Raw genomic sequence first — 6,069 nt, 5'->3', positions numbered from 1 at the left:
TCAATCTGCTGCGATGTGGGGGTCTTCCAAGCGGAAGATCTCAAGCTCCTTATTTTTCTGCACCTTCTCACCATGGTATAGCTTCAGGCGTTGTCCATTAACCTTAATAAGTTCAGAGCTTGAAGGATGGCTTAGGTGATAAACTCCGTACGGTTCAGCCTTCTCTATTCTGTATGGACCTTCCCATTTTGATCTCAACTTACCGGGCATGAGCCTCAGTCGAGATTTGTAAAGGAGAACAAAATCTCCAGGTTGGAACTCTCTCTTCTTGATGTTTTGATCATGCACAGCTTTCATCTTTTCCTTGTATATTCTGGAGTTCTCATAAGCTTCCAGGCGAAGGTTCTCCAGTTCCTGCAGTTGCAACTTTCTTTCAACTCCAGCATTCTCAATTCCCATGTTGCACTCCTTAACTGCCCAGAAGGCTCTGTGTTCTATTTTAACTGGGAGATGACAAGCTTTTCTATAAACTAAGCGAAAGGGACTCATTCCAATGGGTGTCTTGTATGCTGTTCTATATGCCCACAGTGCATCTTGTAGTCTGGTGCTCCAGTCTTTTCTATGAGGCTTTACTATCTTTTGCAAGATACGCTTAATTTCTCTGTTTGACACCTCGGCTTGCCCATTAGTTTGGGGATGGTAAGCTGTTGCAACTTTATGGATTATCCCATGCTTCTTCATCAATCCTGTTAGTCTCCTGTTACAAAAATGGGTGCCTTGATCGCTCACGATCGCTCGTGGTGATCCAAAGCGACATATAATATGGTTTCTCACAAAGGAAACAACAGTGTTAGCATCATCAGTGCGGGTAGGAATTGCTTCCACCCATTTGGAAACATAATCCACAGCTAACAATATATAAAAATATCCACTAGAATTTGGAAATAGACCCATGAAGTCAATTCCCCAAACATCAAAAATTTCACAGAAAAGCATATATTGTTGAGGCATCTCATCCCTCTTGGATATGTTACCAAATTTCTGGCACGGGTGACAAGATTTACAAAACTCAGCAGCATCTCTAAAAAGAATAGGCCACCAGAATCCGCAGTCTAAGATCTTTCTAGCTGTTCTTTGAGGGCCAAAGTGTCCTCCACTCTCAGATGAGTGACAGGCCTCTAAAATGGACTGGAATGCTGATTGAGGTACACAACGTCTAATTATCTGGTCAGCGCCACATCTCCATAAATATTTAGACTCGCTTTTCAGCTTGTCTCTTTGATGTTTAGAAAAATGTGGAGGAAATGTGCGGCTAACTAAATAATTAGCAACAGGTGCATACCAAGGGACTACCTCAGATACTGCTTGCAGGTTGTCAAAAGGAAAATTATCATCTATAGGAGTAGAATCATCCTTAATATGTTCAAGGCGACTCAAGTGGTCTGCTACTAAATTTTGATTACCACTCCTATCCTTTATTTCTAAATCAAATTCTTGTAACAGCAGTATCCAACGTATAAGTCTTGGTTTGGATTCCTTTTTAGCTAATAGATACTTTAGAGCTGCATGGTCCGAATACACTACTACTCTAGTACCAAGTAAATAAGCCCAGAATTTATCCAGAGCAAAAACAATAGTAAGTAGCTCTTTCTCAGTAGTAGTATAATTGGACTGGGCAGTGTCTAAAGTCTTAGACGCATAGGCAATAACAAAAGGATCCTTACCTTCACGCTGAGCCAGCGCTGCTCCTACTGCATGGTTGGAAGCATCGCACATGATTTCAAATGGCTGGCTCCAGTCTGGTCCTCTCACAATTGGAGCCTGAGTTAGAGCGGTCTTCAGCTTATCAAACGCTTGTTTGCAATCCTCACTGAACTCGAACTCAATATCCTTTTGCAGTAATCTGGATAAGGGAAGTGCTACCTTACTAAAGTCCTTAATAAATCTCCTGTAGAAACCTGCATGACCAAGGAACGAACGGACTTCCCTCACAGAAGAGGGGTAAGGTAAGCTAGAAATAACATTCACCTTTGCTGGGTCTACAGAAATGCCATTATTAGATACCACATGTCCTAATACAATCCCTTGCTTTACCATAAAGTGGCATTTTCGAAATTCAATACAAGGTTTGTATTAACACATCTATCTAATACTCTAGATAATCCATCTAAGCAAAGGTTAAAAGAATCACCATAAACGCTAAAATTGTCCATAAAAACATCCATACAGTCCTCAATAAGATCAGAGAAAAGACTCATCATGCACCTTTGGAAGGTGGCTGGTGCATTGCACAAGCCAAAGGGCATTCTCTTATAAGCATAAGTCCCAAAAGGACATGTAAAAGTAGTCTTTTCCTGATCCTCAGGAGCTATATGAATCTAGAAATAACCTGTGTAACCATCTAAAAAGCAATAATGTGACTTACCTGACAGGCGATCCAGCATTTGATCAATGAATGGAAGTGGGTAGTGATCCTTACGGGTAGCTTGGTTGAGACGCCTGTAATCAATGCAGACTCTCCAAGCATTCTGAACTCTAGTTGCTATGAGCTCTCCATGCTCATTCTTCACTGTAGTGACTCCGGACTTCTTGGGCACCACTTGTACTGGGCTTACCCATTCACTGTCTGAAATGGGATATATGATACTGGCCTCCAATAGTCTGGTCACCTCCTTTTTGACAACTTCCAAGATGGTGGGATTCAATCTTCTCTGGGATTGACGGACAGGTCTTGCTCCCTCTTCTAAAAATATTCTGTGCTCACATACTTGAGGGCTGATTCCCACTATGTCTGCCAAGCTCCACCCAATTGCCTTCTTATGCTTCCTCAGCACATCAAGTAGCTGCTCTTCTTGTTGAGAAGTCAGTTCTCTTGCAATAATAACCGGAAGCTTCTGCTCATCCTCGAGATAAGCATATTTGAGATGTGAAGGGAGAGGTTTCAATTCTAACTTTTGGTCATGGGCAGGCTCTGGATTATCTGGGGCTTGTGAAAGTGGCGAAGTGTCCTCATTGTCAGTTAAGAAGGTCCCCACACTTGGACCTTGTCCAGTGTGCCTCTCTTCAAACTCTTCTTTTTGAACTTCAGCCACACTTTCGTCTATGACATCACACTGGAAGATAGAACGATCTTCTGGGGGTTGTCAATGACTCCATTCAGATTGAAGATCACTATGCGGCCATCTATTTCAAAGGAATATGTTCCTGAAAAAGCATCCAATTTGAATTTTGATGTCTTCAGGAATGGTCTTCCAAGTAGGATTGATGATGGCTTATCTGAATCATTATGGGGCATCTCCAAGATATAAAAATCAGTGGGAAATGTGAGCCCTTTAATGTTCACCAAAACATCTTCAACAACTCCAGCCACTGTAATAATGCTTTTATCTGCTAACACAAAATGAGCTGCCGACCTTTTTAAGGGAAGGAGCCTTAAAACATCATATATAGACAAAGGCATTATACTGACACATGCTCCTAAAACACACATGCAATCATAAATTACTACACCACCAATAGTACAACTAACTATGCAAGGACCTGGATCACTACATTTTTCAGGTAATCCTCCCATTAAAGCAGATATGGAACTACCTAAAGGAATAGTTTCTAATTCATTAATTTTGCCTTTATGGATACATAAGTCTTTTAGAAACTTTGCATATTTAGGTACCTGCTGAATAACATCAAAAGGGGGACAGTTACCTCGACCTTTTTGAATATCTCTACCATTTTAGGATCAGGTTCTAGCTACTTCCTGGGATTCCTTGCAAGCTGTGGAAATGGAATGGGAACAGTGTGTTCCGTGGTGCCTGCGCCTTTTGGTGCTTCTTCTTGTGGTTGAGCTATCTCTTCTTCAGCTATGTCCTGTATATCCTCTTCCTCTTCAACATCTTCGATTTCCACCACCTCTTCAGCTGAGGCGTATTCTGGTGAGCTTGGTTCCTCCTATTCCTCTCCTGCAGTGTAGTTCCAGACCTCAGGGTAATGGCATTAATGCCTCCCTTTGGATTGGGTAATGGTTGAGAGGGGATTCCAATGGTGCTTGAAGGTTGGTTACTGGAATTTTGTGTTGAACCAAGCTGTGTCATAAAAGCTTGCAGAGTAGAGGTGAGACCATTCAGACTGGCATTAATACTGTTCACGATGGTACTTTCCATGGCCAGTTGTCTTTTCTCAAAAGCTTGTAATAAATCTTCATTAGAAGATACAGAAGAATGAGTAAATTGAGAGGTTTGTTGCTGATTGTTCGGTGGTCCTTGGTTTTGCCTCAGGTGACGTGCTCGGTAAGGTTGATTTTGCTGCCTGTTGTTGTTATTATTCCACCTCTGATTTCCCTGATTATCTTTGCCTCCCCTATTATTGTTGTCCCTCCAATTCTGGTTTGAATTGTCCTGCCATCCATGGTTATTATTTCCACTTTGATTGTACCCTTGGTTGGGGCGGTCATAGAAGTTGTGAGTGGATGCCACCATGTTGTCTTCTTGTTGGAGCTGCGGGCATTCATCAGTGTAATGGCTGTAATCAGCACAAATTCCACAAATTCTTTGTGGGATTAGTTGTTGGTTTTGCTGCGGTTGAGTTTGCTAAGCTTGTTGATTCAACTGCATTTGCTTTAGCATGTTGGTCATCTCACAGATGCTTTGAGTTAGAGCAGCAGTCTCTCTGCCAGAAGATACTTCTGCAACGGCTTTTGAACGGCCTTGCTTCTGTCTGTGGTTCCGAGTAGATTCAGCTAAATCACTGATCAATTGCCAAGCTTCATCAGTGGTCTTGTACTTCTTTATAGCCATTGCTGGCACTTTCCAATGTGGTCTTATCTTGGGGCCTCATACCTTGTGTGATATAGCTGAGTAGGACGATCTTGTCAATCATGTGGTGGGGGCATGCTTCCAGAAGATTATTGAAGCGCTCCCAGTATTCAAAGAAAGTCTCATTGTCATCCTGAATAATTGTAGAGATATCCTTCCTCAGTTTATCAGTAACTTCAGATGGAAAGAATTTCTCCAGAAACTCCTTTCTGAGTGTATCCCAATTGGATACATTTGCTATAGGTTGAGTGTAGTACCACTCTCTTGCTTTTCCCTCCAGAGAGAACGGAAAAGCTTTCAGCAAAATTGAAGTTTCATCAGTGCCATCACGCCTGACAGTAAAACAGGCTGCCTGGAAATCTCTCAAGTGCTTGATAGGCTCTTGAGCAGGTAGGCCATGAAACTTGGGCATCAAATTTAACAGTGCGGTCTTTATTTCAAAATCTGTAGCTACCGCTGGATGATGCGCTTGAAACGGTTGCATTGTAAAATCAGGAGCTCCTTCCTCCTGAATGGTAACTCTTCTAGCTGCCATGTTTTTTGCATGTAAAACAACAGAATCAGTAGAACGGGGGCTAGTTTCTTCCTCAGATTCACTTTCAGATCCGCCCTCAAAGCGGGCTAACCTACGCTGTTCTCGCCTTATTCGTGAAATTGTTCTTTCAATTTCAGGATCGAATATTAGCAAGCGCGGATCAGGAAGTGAACGTGTCATTTGACGGAAGAAACATGCAGCTCATAGTAGCAAAATTTAAAAAAAATGCAAATAAATAAATTATAATTAATAAAATTAGCACTCTATTGCAACTCCCCGGCAACGGCGCCAAAAATTGATGGGAAGCAGAAGCTGGTGAATTAAAAATTTATTAAAATGGTTACGTTGCAAGTATAGTTCTTAACTCACCGAAAATCTGCCTATCAATTTAGAAATATGTCACATAGAGTTTAAATTAAAATTACTGGGAGTTTTAAGTCCCAGGTCGTCTCCCAACGAGTTGCAGAAAAGTGTGCTGTTTTATTAATCAGATGTTCCAAGAAGTTGAGCTAATATAAATAAAAGCCTTGACTGGGAATTGATTTGTTAGAATCTCTATCATTGATGGAGTGATTTTTAAGATTGATTTATAATTAACGGTTACTCTGTTTGGTTATCCTTTACTAAGTAAGGGAAAGTCAAACAAGTTGGAATGCCAGATCTGTTCACAAGTTGCAACCCACTTAGTTCAAAGGGATTGGCGTTGGTGACAGGATGGCAATCCAACATTTAACCCAACTACAAATTTTTCCTTCAATCCTTCCAACTCAAGAGTTCCTTTTA

The 6,069-nt window shown here is 41.4% G+C and overlaps 1 non-coding gene across 1 annotated transcript; it reads left to right on the top strand.

The window, feature by feature from the left end:
* The first annotated feature begins 4,809 nt into the window (after positions 1-4,809).
* On the top strand, positions 4,810-4,917 carry LOC112730785 (small nucleolar RNA R71). The gene has a single exon (XR_003166594.1). It is a non-coding gene; the product is annotated as a small nucleolar RNA R71 (small nucleolar RNA).
* The last annotated feature ends 1,152 nt before the right edge of the window (positions 4,918-6,069 follow it).

The sequence above is a fragment of the Arachis hypogaea genome, chromosome 12, assembly GCF_003086295.3.
Source record: "Arachis hypogaea cultivar Tifrunner chromosome 12, arahy.Tifrunner.gnm2.J5K5, whole genome shotgun sequence".
Classification (NCBI taxonomy): domain Eukaryota; kingdom Viridiplantae; phylum Streptophyta; class Magnoliopsida; order Fabales; family Fabaceae; genus Arachis; species Arachis hypogaea.
Note: the sequence above shows the minus strand (reverse complement) of the source record. Positions and strands in the feature narration are given on the sequence as shown.